General features: G+C 36.5%; 1 long non-coding RNA gene, 1 other non-coding gene and 1 pseudogene across 2 annotated transcripts; all 3 read right to left on the bottom strand.

Annotated features, from left to right (window-relative positions):
* Positions 1-272: 272 nt before the first annotated feature.
* LOC112713392 (small nucleolar RNA R71) lies at positions 273-380 on the bottom strand. Its single transcript, XR_003158369.1, has one exon. It is a non-coding gene; the product is annotated as a small nucleolar RNA R71 (small nucleolar RNA).
* Positions 381-7176: 6796 nt separating this feature from the next.
* Positions 7177-9131, bottom strand: LOC112744093 (aldehyde dehydrogenase 1-like; annotated as a pseudogene).
* A 349-nt stretch (positions 9132-9480) lies between these two features.
* LOC140174478 (uncharacterized) lies at positions 9481-11503 on the bottom strand. The gene is made up of 3 exons (XR_011863831.1): positions 11162-11503; positions 9936-10610; positions 9481-9849 (listed from the first exon to the last, which is right to left on the bottom strand). It is a non-coding gene; the product is annotated as an uncharacterized lncRNA (long non-coding RNA).
* Positions 11504-18745: the final 7242 nt, after the last annotated feature.

Genomic DNA, 18745 nt, shown 5'->3' with positions numbered 1-18745 from the left:
CTCAATTAGTTTTTCTAATGCAACAGAATTGCAAGTTCCATGGACTTCCATTGGAAGATCCTCATCAGTTTTTAGCTGAATTCTTGCAAATCTGTGACACTGTCAAGACCAATGGGGTTGACCCTGAGGTCTACAGACTTATGCTATTCCCTTTTGCTGTAAGAGACAGAGCTAGGATATGGTTGGACTCACAACCTAAAGAAAGCCTGAACTCTTGGGAAAAGCTAGTCAATGCCTTCTTGGCAAAGTTCTTTCCACCTCAAAAATTGAGTAAGCTTAGAGTGGAAGTCCAAACCTTCAGATAGAAGGAAGGTGAATCCTTCTATGAAGCTTGGGAAAGATACAAACAATTGATCAGAAAGTGTCCTTCTGACATGCTTTCTGAATGGAGCATCATAGGTATCTTCTATGATGGTCTGTCTGAACTATCCAAGATGTTATTGGATAGCTCTGCTGGAGGATCTCTTCATCTGAAGAAGACGCCTGCAGAAGCTCAAGAACTCATTGAAATGGTTGCAAATAACCAATTCATGTACACTTCTGAAAGGAATCCTGTGAGAAATGGGACGAATTAGAAAAAAAGAGTTCTTGAGATTGATACTCTGAATGCCATATTGGCTCAGAACAAAATATTGACTCAGCAAGTCAATATGATTTCTCAAAGTCTGTCTGGAATGCAAGCTGCACCAGGCAGTACTAAGGACGCTTCATCTGAAGAAGAAGCTTATGATCTTGAGAACCCATCAATGGAAGAGGTGAATTACATGGGAGAACCCTATGGAAACACCTATAATCCTTCATGGAGAAATCATCCAAATCTCTCATGGAAGGATTAACAGAGACCTCAACAAGGTTTCAACAACAATAATGGTGGAAGAAACAGGTTTAGCAATGGCAAGCCTTTTCCATCATCTCCTCAGCAACAGACAGAGAATTCTAAGCAGAGCCACTCTGACTTAGCAACCTTGGTCTCTGATCTAATCAAAACCACTCAAAGTTTTATGACTGAAACAAAGACCTCCATTAGAAACTTGGAGGCACAAGTGGGTCAGCTGAGTAAGAAAGTTACTAAACTCCCTCCTAGTACTCTTCCAAGCAATACAGAAGAGAATCCAAAAGGAGAGTGCAAGGCCATTAACATGGCCGAATTTGGAGAGGAGGAAGAGGCAGTGAGCACTACTGAGGAAGACCTCAATGGACGTCCACTGGCCTCCAATGAGTTCCCTAATGAGGAACCATGGGAATCTGAGGCTCACACTGAGGCCATAGAGATTCCATTGGATTTACTTCCGCCATTCATGAGCTTTGATGAGTATTCTTCCTCTGAAGAGGATGAAGATGTCACTGAAGAGCAAGTTGCTAAATACCTTGGAGCAATCATGAAGTTAAATGACAAGTTATTTGGTAATGAGACTTGGGAGGATGAACCCCCTTTGCTCACCAAAGAACTGGATGACTTGACTAGGCAGAGATTACCTCAAAAGAGACAGGACCCTGGGAAGTTCTCAATACCTTGTACATTAGGCACCATGACATTCAAGAAGGCTCTGTGTGACCTAGGGTCAAGCATAAACCTTATGCCTCTCTCTGTAATGGAGAAGCTAGGGATCTTTGAGGTGCAAGCTGCAAGAATCTCGCTAGAGATAGCAGACAATTCAAGAAAACAAGCTTATGGACTTGAAGAGGATATTCTGGTAAAGACTGAAGACCGTTACATCCCTGCTGATTTCATAGTCCTAGAGACTGGGAAGTGCATGGATGAATCCATCATTCTTGGCAGACCCTTCCTAGCCATAGCAAAGGCTGTGATTTATGTTGACAGAGGAGAATTGATCATTCAAGTGAATGAAGAATCCTTAGTGTTTAAGGCTCAAGGATATCCCTCTGTAACCATGGAGAGGAAGCATGAAGAGCTTCTCTCAAAACAGAGTCAAACAGAGTCCCCACAGTCAAACTCTAAGTTTGGTGTTGGGAGGTTCCAACATGGCTCTGAGTATCTGTGAGGCTCTATGAGATCCCACTGTCAAGCTACTGACATTAAAGAAGCGCTTATTGGGAGGCAACCCAATGTTATATTTATCTATATTTTCTTTGTTATTTTATGTTTTTTGTAGGTTGATGATCATGGGAAGTCACAAAATCAATTGAAAAAGCAAAAATAGAATGAAAAACAGAAAGAAAAACAGCACACCCTGGAGGAAAACTTGCTGGCGTTTAAATGCCAGTAAGGGCAGCAAATGGGCGTTTAACGCCCAGTCTGGCACCATTCTGGGCGTTTAACGCCAGAAAGGGGCACCAGACTGGCGTTAAACGCCAGGAAAGGGCAAGAAGTTGGCGTTAAACGCTAGAATTGGGCACCAGCCCGGCGTTTAACGCCAGAATTGGCATAAAGAGCATTTTTGCTCGCCACTTGGTGCAGGGATGAATTTTCCTTGACACCTCAGGATCTGTGGACCCCACAGGATTCCCACCTACCTCACCACTCTTTCTCTTCTTCACCCATTCACCAATCACCTCAACACCTCTTCCCCAAAAACCCCTCACCTATCAAATCCCACTATTCTCTTCACCACCCACATCCATCCTTCATAAAACCCCACATACCTCACCATTCAAATTCAAACCACTTTCCCTCCCAAACCCACCCATAATAGCCAAACCATACACCCCCTCTCCACTCCTATATAAACCCATCTTCACTCCTTCATTTTCACACAACCTAAACACCACTTCTCCCCCTTGGCCGAACCACATAGCCACCTCCATCTCCTCTATTTCTTCTTCTTCTACTCTCTTCTTTCTTCTTTTGCTAGAGGACGAGCAAACCTTCTAAGTTTAGTGTGGTAAAAGCATTGCTTTTTGTTTTTCCATAACCATTTATGGCATCTAAGGCCGGAGAAATCTCTAGAAAGAGGAAAGGGAAGGCAAAAGCTTCCACCTCCGAGTCATGGGAGATGGAGAGATTCATCTCAAGGGTGCATCAAGACCACTTCTATAAAGTTGTGGCCATGAAGAAGGTGATCCCCGAGGTCCCTTTCAAACTCAAAAAGGGTCAACTTTAATCAAAGGTTGGACCAAGTCCTCATAAACATTTGTGAAGAGGGCGCTCAATGGAATAGAGATTCAAGAGGGAAGCCGGTTCAACTGAGAAGGCATGACCTCAACCCGTGGCTAGAGGATGGTTGGAGTTTATCCAATGCTCAATCATTCCCACTAGCAACAGGTGCGAAGTTACTATAGACCGGGCTATCATGATTCATAGCATCATGATTGGAGAGGAAGTAGAAGTTCATGAGGTCATATCCCAAGAACTTTATAAGGTGGCAGACAAGTCCTCTACCTTGGCAAGGTTAGCCTTCCCTCATCTCATTTGTCACCTCTGTTATTCAGTTGGAATTGACATAGAGGGAGACACCCTCATTGATGAAGACAAGCCCATCACTAAGAAGAGGATGGAGCAAACAAGAGATCCCACTCACCATGAAATCCCTGAGATACCTCAAGGGATGCACTTTCCTCCACAAAACTATTGGGAGCAAATCAACACCTCCCTAGGAGAATTGAGTTCCAACATGGGACAACTAAGGGTGGAGCACCAAGAACATTCCATCCTCCTCTATGAAATTAGAGAAGATCAAAGAATCATGAGAGATGAGTAACAAAGGCAAGGAAGAGACATTGAGGAGCTCAAGCACTCCATAAGATCTTCAAGAGGAAGAACAAGCCGCCATCACTAAGGTGGACCCGTTCTTTAACTTCCTTGTTCTTTATTTTCCTGTTTTTCGAATTTTTATGCTTATGTTCATCATCTATGTTTGTGTCTTATGATCATTAGTGTCTTAGTGTCTATGCCTTAAAAGTTATGAATGTCCTATGAATCCATCACCTTTCTTAAATGAAAAAATGTTCTTAATTGAAAAAGAGAAGAATTGCATGAATTTTGAATTTTATAACAGATTAATTATTTTGATGTGGTGGCAATACTTTTGATTTCTGAATGTATGCTTAAACAGTGCATATGTCTTTTGAATTTGTTGTTCATGAATGTTGGCTCTTGAAAGAATGATGAAAAAGGAGACATATTATTGAGGATCTGAAAAATCATAAAAAAATGATTCTTGAAGCAAGAAAAAATAGTGAATTAAAAAAAACAAAAAAAAGGGAAAAGAAAAAGAAAAAAATGAAGTTGTGATCCAAGGCAAAACGAGTGTGCTTAAGAACCCTGGACACCTCTAATTGGGGACTCTAGCAAACCTGAGTCACAATCTGAAAAGGTTCACCCAGTTATGTGTCTGTGGCATGTATGTATCCGGTGGTAATACTGGAAGACAGAGTGCTTTGGGCCACGGCCAAGACTCATAAAGTAGCTATGTTCAAGAATCATCATACTTAACTAGGAGAATCAATAACACTATCTGGATTCTGAGTTCCTATAGAAGCCCATCATTCTGAATTTCAAAGGATAAAGTGAGATGCCAAAACTGTTCAGAGGCAAAAAGCTAAAAGCCCCGCTCATCTAATTAATACTGATCTTCATAGATGTTTTTGGAATTCATTGCATATTCTCTTCTTTTTATCTTATTTTATCTTCAGTTGCTTGAGGACAAGCAACAATTTAAGTTTGGTGTTGTGATGAGCGGATAATTTATACGCTTTTTGGCATTGTTTTTAGTATGTTTTAGTTAGTTTTTATTATATTTTTATTAGTTTTTAGTTAAAATTCACTTTTCTGGACTTTACTATGAGTTTGTGTGTTTTTCTGTGATTTCAGGTATTTTCTGGCTGAAATTGAGGGACCTGAGCAAAAATCTGATTCAGAGGCTGAAAAGGACTGCAGATGCTGTTGGATTCTGACCTCCCTGCACTCGAAGTGGCTTTTCTGGAGCTACAGAAGCCCAATTGGTGCGCTCTCAACTGCGTTGGAAATTAGACATCCTTGGCTTTCCAGAAATGTATAATAGTCCATACTTTTTCCGAGATTTAATGGCCCAAACAGGCGTTCCAAGTCAGCTCAAGAATTATGGCGTAAAACGCCGGAATTGGCACAAGAATGGGAGTTAAACGCCCAAACTGGCACAAAAGCTGGCGTTTAACTCCAAGAAGAGTCTCTACACGAAAATGCTTCAATGCTCAGCTCAAGCACACACCAAGTGGGCCCGGAAGTGGATTTATACGTCATTTACTCATTTTTGTAAATCCTAGGCTACTAGTTCTCTATAAGTAGAACCTTTTGCTATTGTATTTTCATCTTTTGATCACTTTAGATCTTAGATCAGATCTTGGTTCTTCTGGTTTCCTCTCTAGGGCCGAAGCCAATGATCACCTTGTTCTTATGTATTTTCAACGGTGGAGTTTCTACACACCATAGATTAAGGTGTGGAGCTCTGCTGTACCTCGAGTATCAATGCAATTACTATTATTCTTCTATTCAATTCAGCTTATTCTTGTTCTAAGATATCACTTGTTCTTCAACTTGATGAATGTGATGATCTGTGACACTCATCATCATTCTCACCTATGAACATGTGCCTGACAACCACCTCCGTTCTACCTTAGATTGAGTGGATATCTCTTGGATCCCTTAATCGGAATCTTCATGGTATAAGCTAGAATTGATGGCGGCATTCAAGAGAATCCGGAAGGTCTAAGCCTTGTCTGTGGTATTCTGAGTAGGATTCAAGGATTGAATGACTGTGACGAGCTTCAAACTCGCGATTGTGGGGCGTTAGTGACAGACGCAAAAGAATCACTGAATTCTATTCTGACATGATCGAGAACCGATAGCTGAATAGCCGTGCTGTGACAAAGCGCGTTGAACATTTTCACTGAGAGGATGGGAGGTAGCCACTGACAACGGTGAAACCCTACATGCAACTTGCCATGGAAAGGAGTAAGAATGATTGGATGAAGACAGTAGGAAAGCAGAGAGACGGAAGGGACAAAGCATCTCCATACGCTTATCTGAAATTCTCACCAATGAATTACATAAGTATCTCTATCCTTATTTTATGTTTTATTCATAAATAATTCATAACCAATTGAATCTGCCTGACTGAGATTTACAAGATGACCATAGCTTGCTTCATACCAACAATCTCCGTGGGATCGACCCTTACTCGCGTAAGGTTTATTACTTGGACGACTTAGTGCACTTGCTGGTTAGTTGTGCGAAGTTGTGATAAAGAGTTGAGATTACAATTGTGCGTACCATGTTGATGGCGCCATTGATGATCACAATTTCGTGCACCAATGTTGCATATTAGACTTTGGCTAGTTTATATTTTTATCTTTGAACTTTACAAATGTTGCATTTTGTTATATATTTATGCTACTTTAGTTTTATTTTATCATCATGTTATTATTTATGATATTTTTGTCAAATTTAAATTTTTATTTTTATTTAAATTACTTAATTTTATCATATTATATTGCTCTAATAATTGATATTAATAAATTTATATATTTAATAAAATTTTACGTTCCGTTTTACGATTTTTAATTATCTTTTCGATTTTATGTAAAATCTCGATTTTTGCTACCTTGACTTCCACTATCTGAGATACAAGTTTCTCTAGGTGAAAGCAGTGGCTAGCCACCACGTGCTCTAGGTGGAGACTCGATACTCTGCTGACCCTATGTCGTAAGTGTGACCGGACACTGTGAAAGTTCCGGATGAGCTCGCCCTCGTCACTACAAGAAACATCATTAAAATCGACGGCTAAGCCGTCGATAATATTAAATTTCGATGGCGGAGGTGATCGCTATTAAGCTTGTCGATTTTTCAAAATTCTAATAAAATCGACGGCTTGCCTTGACGTCGATAATAATGTAATAAAATCGACAGCGTTTTCGTCTATAATATGAGTTTGGAAATTCTGCCTCCTTACTAAAATCGATGACCTTTCTGTCGATATTTGATTCAATTAAATCGACAAGGGTTTCGTTTATAATATGCTTAATAAAATCGACACAGTTTTCGTCGATTTATTAATTTAGATACTGACAAATTCTTTGTCTATATTTTGAATTTAAAAAGCGACAACTTTTCCGTCGATTTTAATAGTTATATGTTTTAATTATTTTTTTTTATTTGAAAAATAGTAAACAATTAGCAAATAAACTTTTAAATATATAAATAAAATTTATACAAAATATTAAATAATAAGACAAATAAAGTTTTAAATATAAAAATAAAATTTATACTAAATATTAGATAATGAGTTTACAAACTTATCAAAATAATAAATAATCCTCTAACATAAAGACTCAAGATAATAAATAACTAAACTTAGACTTATATTCGTTTAAATTGCAATCCACTAATAATACAAAATATTCAAAGTAAAGTAATTAAATAACCTAATCGAGTGCTTCCAATCCATAATCTCTTCCAAATCCACTCATCTTGTAGCCTCCAAAAGGGCAATCAATATCAAAGGCAAAGAAGCAGTTGATCCAAACAATACCTGCTCGGATGGACCTTGACACTGTGTTTGCAATATCCATGTTCTTTGTCACAATTCCCGACGCTAGCCCATATTTGCTGCTATTCGCCTTCTCAATTCTTTCCTCAATGCTCCTGTTTTTAGTATAATATTAAAAGATTTAAAGTTTGATTCTCGTTAACATGAAAACATTCATCTATTTTTATCTAACAGCTTAAACTTTTACGAGAAATGATTTCCTAACAAGTTAGGTGAACTTGTGAATATATTAATAAAAGAGTCATCGAGATAAAAGTGAATAGAGAGAAGAATTTGCCTTCGAACATTGAGGGCGAAAAAAATACAAGATGTACTTAGTACTTACTTGAACTTAGAAAGCACCATGACAGGTCCAAATATCTCATCTTGTGATATTAGCATGTCCTCCTAAAATGGATAGTGTGAAGCAATTATGAATATTAATAAAGAAGGCCAGTTTTCATGTTTCTTGAAGAGTTGAAAATGCACCTTAACGTTAGAGAAAATTGTAGGCTCAATGTAGTAGCCCTTGTTTCCAAATCTTTTTCCCCAGTTAAAAGGGTAGCTCCTTCTTTCTTTCCAAGCTCAATATAGGACAGAATTTTCTCAAACTGTGCCTTACTAGCTGCAGTTTAAAATAATAAAAATGTGCCTTACTAGTCTGCAGTTTAAAGTAATTGTGCCTCTCTTTATACTTCATGACTCCATATGATTATATAGTATTTTTCAAGTTCACATTATAAATGTACTTGTTCTTGATTGAAAAGCTAGTTTCATGCAATGAATTTTTGGAATTTTTTCTTTATATGTTTTTCCATTTATGCACGTGTGATGGAAGTTTTCCTATCCAAAATTGTAAGACATGCATCCAGATATTTTCCATTTGATATTAAAGCAAAGTTATGGACGAAAAACAATAATTAAGTTTATTTATATAAAAATATATAATCAACCTGAATAACTATATATCTACAAAATTATTTATTGAACCAAGATATGTAGCAGAAAAGTTTGCACTATTTATTATATGAATAATTCATCTGCATCTTCATCTCACGAGAAGTACAAGGATGTTCTCCACACAAAGAAGCTAAACAAATAAAATAAAATGAAATATATGAATCATTAGAAATAACGTAACTTATATTCACAAGCATTCATAACTTTGGTCAACATTGACTTTTCAATGGCATCATAGTTCTTCTCTTTTGGATAGTATCATCAATCACATAATAAAGTAATTGATTGAGTGGTTACATAAAAGGATCTTATTATCTTGTAAATATTAATGTATTAAAAATACAGGGTGAACTTATCATATAAATTCCATCATGAAATATTTTGGATTCATCTAGAAAACTAATTTCTCATATCACTTTATAGTGTAAAGTAGCAATTGCATACCTTAAAGATAAACATATAAATGGATTGGGAAGCATCTTTGCTCTTTAAATCTACAGAATTAGCACGGTACCAAAAGATCAAAGCCATGATGACATGTGCTATGACCTAACAAAATTGAATGATACAATACAATCATTACCTTCCGGCCAGTCTCTGTCGAACCAGTAAAACTGACCTATAACATAACATAATCAAATCAAACCTTAGTACTAGTAGAACCATAGACGGATAATTTGAATAGGAAATTACCGCATCCACGTCCATATTAGGTAGTTGATTGAAGCATATAATGAAATAAGCTTCCTTTGTATTTTTTGCATTGGATACTTTCCCTTTATGCATAATAAATGACACAACAAACAACAGAGTCATATGAAAATGATTTTCCAAACACACTTCTCTTCTTCTTTTTCATTTTGTTATCCAACAGAGTCATATATATATATATATATATATATATATATATATATATATATACATAATAGAATGAACTAACCTCTTGTATAGATTTGTTATGATCTTTCGAGTTCACAAATTCATTAACCCCAAACTTCTTAGCTGCCAACAATAGTAAATGAGAAAATACCATCAAGAAGTGAATACAATCTCTAGATTTAGGAAACTTGCTCTTATTCTATACTGAATCATCTACTACATTTGATTCAAAAATTACTGCATTACGCCTAGTTCTTTTTAGAACCAAATGGATCCAGATTAAAATGTGAAGTTCCGCAGCCGACGGATTACAAAAGGAAAAAGAAATCTAGCAGTAAAAGCTGTGATATGGACATTAATAATCTGAATTTGGATGCAACCATGAAATCTAAGTACTTGCATAATCAACACTCTCGGCGGCAATCAAAAGATGATCTTGATCTGGATAACATAATTGAAGAGTTTTGTCACTTTAAAGAGTCTTGTTCTGTGAAGCATGGCAATGATAGAGGAGTTCATACTCGGTCAAACCAGAAGCATGCAATTTCTGAAAACATTGCAAGAGAGGTAATTCATGAATTTGTGAATCAGATGATACTGAATGGCAAAGATCTGGCAGAAGCTAGAAAATACCTTCATTCGCAGGAACTTATGGAAGCACTTCAACTTATAAGCTTAGACAAGGAATTGTTTCTTGCACTTATACAAAACCCAAATTCACTTTTGTTGAAATGTATACAAGAGTTTGTGAAATTTCATGGGACAGATAACAATGAATATAGTTCTGTTACTTGTTCCAACTTCACTGAACAAGATCTTGGAAATGTGGAACAAACAAGGGAAACTGTAAACCACAAGAAGCATAACTTCTTCAGGAAAAAAAACAAAGTTTCAGCTGAAAAATCCAACAAGTGAGAATGGCAAAACTGAGACTTCAAATAGAATTGTAATTCTGAAGCTTGGATCAATTGGATTGCAAAATTCTGAAACCAGAAACAACATTGCCTCATCCCTGCAATCTCATGCTAATCAAAATGATTGATTAAATTCAGCACTCCAAGTTGTAAAATGAATACAGTGGCCACTCATTAAGATTATTAGCAAAAACCCAATTTAAAATAACAAATGCAGAAAAATGAAAAAGAGAATCAAGCCACTTCAAAAAAGAATTGCTAAAACCGCCACGGCTAGGAACATTGAAGGAATCGCTCCTACTCCTAGCATCAACCGCCAACCCATTCGAAGTGAAAGCTTTGAAAATGCATAGTTTGAGATGTATCCCAGCAATATTCCTCCGTTCAAAAAGACCTGAAGGTATGTATAAATTTTAAATCACATGTGAATCAGTTTAGTGCACCAAAATATTATCCCTGTGCAAAGTTGTCTAATATAATATGAATATGAAATGTTATGCACTTGCTCAAAATTAGAAACTAAATTAACTCTTATGTATAGTAGCTAAATTAACTATTACGTATTTATCTATAAATATGTGTTATTGATAGTCAATTTAGTGGTTTATGATTGAATTTGAATTATGAGTTTGTAATTTTCAAAGATTATGCAATATACATACATCACATCTCAAATGCGTGTCAAAGTACTCTTGGACTCTTGGTCACACACAGAGTATCTTCATTGGATTCCAGAATTGTATACGACACGATGTTAACAGTTAATTAATACTATGGTTTAGACTTTAGAGCCAAACTATAACTAGGTATTTTAATTGCATTGTATTCAGAAAACAGAACCCTAAAAATCAAATGCGATCTAAAATAAAAGTTCAAGTATGATATGAACCACACGCTAATATAAAAGATAAGACAAATTGAAAGAGAGTAGAGATGATATATGACCTCAGGCAAGGAACAGAGGAAGCCACGGGAAGAAGTAGGAGAGATTTTCGAGGTGTAAAAGGGTGCAATGAGGAAAGCAAAACCGATTCCTATGCCGGCGACAAACTGGCCGAACATGAGGAACGCATAGTTTGGTGAAAATCCCATCAGAATTGCTCCGACGGAGTGATGGCGGCGCAACCGTGAAGTGGGCTGAAATTGTGTTTCTGAATGTAGAAAAGAAGTGGAATGTAGAAAAGAAAAGAAAAGGATAAAATTGTGTTTCTAACTTGGAGCGGGAAGTGGGAGTGGCTGGTGTTTTGTAGCAATAAAAATCGACGGTGTGTATGTTGATTTTATTTTGAAAAAAAAAGCAATGTCTTTAACGTCTATTTTATACATTGAATCCACACTATCTATTTGATTTTATAAAGCAATCTGAACCGTTTAAATTTATCGACGAAAATGTTGTCGATATTTTAAATATAAAAATAGACGCTATGTCTGTCGATTTTAATATAAAAGTATTTTCGACCCCCACTCCATCAACAATATGACGATAGTTAGAAGAGATTTAATGTATCATAAAAAACGACGGCCAGGCTGTCGATTTTATTATTTTATTTTTTAATTTTATTTTTAAATATCGACAGCAAGCCGTCGAAAATTATCGATGGGAGAGATAGCCGTCGATTTTTTGCGTCCATAAATATGCTTTTTCTAATAGTGCGTGAATATACACCAATGAGGGTGTTGGATATGAATTATGATTTATGTTGAGTATAACTCGAGTTGAGAATGCACGACAGAGGGACAGTCCAATGGTTAGCTACCAGGAGTTGTCGGGTTGGCTTTACAACTGATAGATGAGACTCATCAGCCATTAGGACAGGCATACATCATATGTATATTATGTGAATTATTTGGAATTGCCTAATTGACTGCATATTACTTGCTAATTGTCTAAATGTCGTATCTGTTTCCTATTTGTATATCCCTTGCCTGATATAACTGTGTTTGCCATATTATATTCCTGCTGGTGGTTGGGAGGTCTGAAGAATTTGGAAAGGAAGTCTTAGTTAGACTGAAGATCCTTAGTCAGTTGCCATTCATGGTTTAGTTTGTTTATAAGCTTTGATTTATCTGTTGGAAGTTCGAGGATTGTCTTCGACATTCCCAGGACATTACATGTTAGATATGCGAGCACTATTACCATACTGAGAACCTTTGGTTTTCACGCATGCGGATTTTGTGATTTTCAGATGCAGGACATGAGGCTTCTCGCTGAAGCATGCTGGAGACTTCTGGATTAGCGAAGATCCTTGGTTCTCGAAACTCTATATTTTGGTTTTATGTTTTTGTTATCTTTACTAATAATACAAACTGTGATGACTCTTCTTAGAGGAGATTTTGGAGAATATGTTTTCTGTATTTTTGTCCCTTTGGATTTCTTGCTTTATATATTTCTATGTATACATCTATGCTCAGACCGGTTATCTTCGCAACCAGATTTTGAGTTTTGATATTCCTGTTTTTGACACTTCTTTGTATATATATAATCTCGCGTTAGCTTATCCTTTATTCGTTACGTTATCAATCGGAGTGTCGCGCTTTCGAGATACGATATTGTTTTACCTCTTTTTCTTCAAAGGCTCCTAGTTATAATAATTTTTTTCATTACTATGCGTACTAAATTTTATTTTTAGAGGTCGTAATACCTTGCCATCTCTGAATTATGACTTAAGCATAAGACTCTGTATGGTAGGGTGTTACATTATGGTATCAGAGCAATTCGTTCCTATAGAGCCTGAGGGACTGACTGACTATGCATCTGTGCATTCTCTGTATGTGTGTTATGTGCTATTAGTATATCTACTTGATATAACTGGCATAAACATTCATGAGCATGCATTTGGGACTTTGAAGTACTAAACTTCCGATATTAAGACTGATCAACTTGATATCAATTGTTTGGTGTGTATAGGAACCAGATGGCGCCTCGTGGACGCGGTAGAGACCGTGGGAGAGGTCGTACTAATGATCGGGGGCCGGGTGTAGTTGGAGAACATGGCTGCTGCTATGCAGGCCACTGTAGAGGCTCTTGGGCAACAGATGAATAACCATGGCAATGACGGAGGTGGAACTTAGGGCTCGATAACATTGGCAACATTCTTGAAGGTTAATCCACCTAAGTTCAAGGGAACCACTATCCCGACTAAAGCCGATACCTAGTTTCAGGCTGTGGAGCGAGCACTGCAAGCACAGATGGTACAATTCTGTTGATAAAGGAGCAAAAGCATGAAAAATCTCTGCATGAAACAAATTCTCAAACATAGGTGGATTTTTGTTAATATACAGGGTAAAAATGATAAAATAGATCACACTAAGTGAAAGTATGATTTTGAGCATTTTTAGCACACTTAGTATAATAAAGATCATCTTGTATATTACTTTGATACACTTATTTGTTTGATGATAGCTAAGTAGAAGCAGAGAAGTAGAGAAAAGCAAAGTTGGAAAGCTAACGTTGGTCGCAAAGTTGGAGTAAACGTTGGCAATGAACCAACGTTGTATGGAAAAATTGAAGAAACAACATTAGTGGGAACGTTGGTGAAGCAATGTTACCTCCAACGTGCTCGACAAGAAGCATGGAAAAATCGGCAGCCACGCGTATGCGTCACCCACGCATATGCGTGAGCGTGAAAAATTGGCAATCCACGCGTACACGAGAGAAGGAAAAAATTGACAATCCACGCGTACGCGTCGCCCACGCGTAAGCGTGGGTAGAATGTTGACGCGCCAACATTGTCTCCAATGCTCACTCAAACGCTAGCAACACAGGTCACGCGTACGCGTGACTGGAAAAACGTTGGTGACAACGTTTGCATGACAACATTGACGAAAGTGCTGCAGCGGGCCTGGGAACGTTCTTCTCGATGTTTGTGACACCAAAACGGCCCAAATAATTGCCAATACACCTCCGGATCATGGAAGCAAGCAGAGCCCATCAAACATCACTCAATCCAAGGCACAAGAAGCATCTAGATTAGGGATTTTCATCTGTAATTTGCATTTTCATCTTTTATTTTGTAAGCCTATATAAAGGCATCAGCTGGATTAGAGAAATTATTCTGGATTGGAGGGGAGTCCAGAATCATGCATTCAACATCCCCTGAGACACACTATTCACACACTCTTTTTCCTTTTCTTTTCTTTTCTTCCTTAGTATTAGTTTCATTTTAATTTGTAATTTTCATTATGAATTTTGATGTTTCAATTCTCGTTTTTAATTCTTAATCTATATCTTTAATTTTCTGCACTTCTTTTCTTTTCTTTCTGCACTTTCTTCATTTTTTGTTTGAACAGAGCAATGAATTAAACTAACTCTTTTCATTGAGTTAGAGAGCTCTACTGTTATTTAATGGATCAATTGTAGTTTTCATTCTTCTTCCTCTATCTTTTCACTTGGTCTTGCTAGAAAGCTTTCAATCTTCATTCAATTGAACAATTGTCTCAACGGAGAAATTGTTCATACTTGGATCTCCTCTGAACCTTGGAAGAGGAATGAGGGGATCATGCTAGAAATACTTTCTTATATTGGATTAAGTTGGGGGTTGGATAGATATAGTGACATGTAATCCTACCAATACTTTGATTTATGAAGGTTTGTGGTATAATCAGTGACCAAGCTTCATCTCTTTTCATGAGCAATTAAATCAAGAAATTGGGCAATTGTTCAAGCTTAGAGAGATTGGATTGCCAAGGAATTGGGATCCCATCACTTAAGATTGCCAAGGAGATCAATGAATGCATTGATTGAGGAAGAGATGAGAATGAACTTGATTTGGAGAATTCAATATCTCTTTAATCCTATGCTTTTCTTTCTTTCTTTTTAGTTATTTACTTCCATGTACTTTTCTTTCTTGCATTCCCGTCCTTTATTTCTCTTTTATATTCCAACACTTTACTTTTCTTTCCATTTACTTTCTTGCACTTTATTGCTTTCCATTTATTCTTATGTCATTTAAATTTCTTGTTTGATTATCACTCCAACTTGAACCATCTAACTAGGCTAATTAATCAACCATTGATTGCTTAATCCATTAATCCTCGTGTGATCGACCTCACTCTTTAGTGAGTTTTATTACTTGATACAACCCGGTGCACTTGCCAGTAGTTAATGCGGAGGAATTAATTTTTTCCGTATCAAGTTTTTGGCACCGATGACGGGGGTTAATTATGATTAACAAATTACCGATTGGTTGACTACCTAGATTAGACATTTTTCTTTCTGTTCATTTTATTGCTTTTGTTCTTTATTTTCCATGCTCTCTGACTTTTTGTATTAATGCCTCACCAAGAAACCCCTGCTTGTGACATCTCTGGGTCTTGGTGATTGTGTTATTAATACAACAGCTTATTTTATTTAGCTTTCTATCAAATAAATTGGCATATGGTTACATTCTAAATTTGGTGTTGCCATGCAACAATCTATTTTCAATCTTTCTGATACGTGCATCAATTCTAAGAGAAAGTGTCGCACTAATTTTGGCACTAAGTTTGGTGTGCCACTTATTTTTTTTTCTATGCAATGTATCCAGCAACACCACTTGTTTGTATAATCATAATTCCTTTGCTTTTTAGGCCTGCAGTTTTATTTTTAAATTTTACTTGCTTAACCACATGCATCACTCACATTTCAGTGTGTAAGACATTCATGACCCATCATAGACCCTATCACCACCGTTTTAATTGTTGCTTGAGGATAAGCAATCATCCTAAGTTGGTGTGGGAAGGGAGAAAGTGGGAGAAAAATGACAACAACAATGAAGATGAACTACAAGGTGGTAAAGTTCCTTTTTCTCTTATTTATTTCCAATATTTTCAATTGCATGATTGTCTTCTATCTTCTTTGTATGTATGTGTGATTTCTCCTTATGAATAAGAATAGTTTGATGTTTGAATTGTGACATTTTACCATGATATCATGATTTCCATCTTGAATTTTGTGAGTCCACAGCAATTTAGTTTCATAATCATAAACAAACAAGGTCATTAAAGAAGAACTTAGCATGGACATATAAGTATTTGAAGGCTAGCATGATTATTTTGTTGTTCAATTGCATTAGATTTTATTTAATTGAAGTTTTCATCTAGGACATTTTATGAAATTTTTTGAAATCATGAAAACCTTGAAGAAGCAATTGCAATTAAGGCAAGAAAATGAAAAGGGAAAGAATGAGAAAGCTGAAGGCTCTAAGTACCAATGACAATTCAATTGTCAGTACTTGTGGTGTTTATGTATCAAGCAAAAAGCTTGAAAACAAAGCACTTAGAGTCAACGCTAGGCTCAAGTGCAAAGGCACTCCCTTAAAAGCTCAAGGCTCTGAGCATCAATGATTAGAGAGTCAAGAAAAGAAACAAATGAGCATAAAGAAGTTCTCTGATTAAATGCTTGTGGTGTTTATGTATCAAGTGGTAAAACTTGAAAACAAAGCACTTAGAGTAGTAGCTTTCAACTCATGGTGCAAAGCACCCAAGAAGCTAAGAAAAGAATGAAAAGCTTGTTTCAAGGAAGAAACATAAAGAAAAGAATTTCATCAAGTGAGCTAGATAGAAGTATCAATCATTTGAATTTCTCTTGTAATTGTTACATGTATAGAAAACTAGCTGACCATGAACATTACACTACTATTCATCTTACCTTGGATTGTCAAACCTTATTGCATGATTCTCCTCTTGCTTGGGGACAAGCAAGATTTAAATTTGGTGTTGTAATGCCAAGGCATCATGGCCTGTTTTTCTATGCTTTTTCAATAGATTTTAGTTTAGTTTTCATACAAATTCTGTTTATAAAGGAACAAAAGCATGAAAAATCTCTGCATGAAACAAATTCTCAAGCATAGGTGGATTTTTGTTAATATACAGGGTAAAAATGATAAAATAGATCACACTAAGTGAAAGTATGATTTTGAGAATTTTTAGCACACTTAGTATAATAAAGATCATCTTGTATATTACTTTGATACACTTATTTGTTTGATGATAGACTAAGTAGAAGCAGAGAAGCAGAGAAAAGCAGAGTAGGAGAGCTAACGTTGTTGGCAAAGTTGGAGTAAACGTTGGCAATGAACCAACGCTGTATGGAAAAATTGAAGAAATAACGTTGGTGGGAACATTGATGAACCAACGTTACCTCCAACATGCTCAACAAGAAGCATGGAAAAATTGGCAGCCACGCGTACGCATGAGTGTGAAAAATTGGCAGCCACGTAGAAGGAAAAAATTGACAATCCACGCGTACGCACCACCCACAGGTATGCGTGGGTAGAACGTTGACGTGCCAACGTTGTCTCCAATGCTCACTCAAATGCTAGCAACACAGATCACGCGTATGCGTCGCCCATGCATACGCGTGACTGAAAAAACATTGGTGACAATGTTTGCATGACAACATTGACGAAAATGCTGCAGCGTGCCTGGGAACGTTCTTCTCAATGTTTGTGACACCAAAACGGCCCTAATAACTGCCAATACATGCCTGGATCATGCAAGCAAGCAAAGCCCATCAAACATCACTCAATCCAAGGCACAAGAAGCATCTAGATTAGGGATTTTCATTTGTAATTTGTATTTTCATTTTTTATTTTGTAAGCCTATATAAAGGCATCGGCTGGATTGGAGGAATTATTCTTGATTGGAGGGGAGTCCATAATCATGCATTCACATCCCTTGACACACACCATTCACACACTCTTTTTTCTTTTCTTTTCTTTTCTTCCTTAGTAGTAGTTTCATTTTAATTTGTAATTTTCATTATGAATTTTGATTTTTCAATTCCTGTTTTTAATTCTTAATCAATATCTTTAATTTTCTGCACTTCCTTTTTTTTCTATCTACACTTTCTTTATTTTCTGTTTGAACAGAGCAATGAATTAAACTAACTCTTTTCATTGGGTTAGAGAGCTTTATTGTTATTTAATGGATCAATTGTAGTTTCATTCTTCCTCCTCTGTCTTTTCTCTTGGTCTTGCTAGAAAGCTTTTAATCTTTATTCAATTGAACAATTGTCTTTACGGAGAAATTGTTCATGCTTGGATCTCCTTTGAACCTTGGAAAAGGAATGAGGAGATCATGCTAGAAATGCTTTCTCACATTGGATTAGGTTGGGGGGTTGGATTGATTTAGTGACATGTAATCCTACCAATACTTTAATCTATGAAGGTGTGTGGTATAATTAGTGACCAAGCTTCATCTCTTTCCATTAGCAATTAAATCAAGGAATTGGACAATTGTTCAAGCTTAGAGAGATTGGATTGCCAAGGAATTAAGATCCAATCACTTAAGATTGCCAATGAGATCAATGAATGCATTGATTGAGGAAGAGATGAGAATGAACTTGATTTGGAGAATTCAATATCTCTTTAATCATGTGCTTTTCTTTCTTTCTTTTTAGTTATTTACTTCCTGGTACTTTTCTTTCTTTCATTCTCGTCCTTTATTTCTCTTTTATATTCCAGCATTTCACTTTTTTTGCTATTTACTCTCTTGTACTTTATTGCTTTCCATTTATTCTTACGTCATTTAAATTTCTTGTTTGATTAT

Source organism: Arachis hypogaea, chromosome 1, assembly GCF_003086295.3.
Source record: "Arachis hypogaea cultivar Tifrunner chromosome 1, arahy.Tifrunner.gnm2.J5K5, whole genome shotgun sequence".
NCBI classification, from domain to species: domain Eukaryota; kingdom Viridiplantae; phylum Streptophyta; class Magnoliopsida; order Fabales; family Fabaceae; genus Arachis; species Arachis hypogaea.
This window is presented reverse-complemented; position numbering and strand designations above follow the sequence as displayed.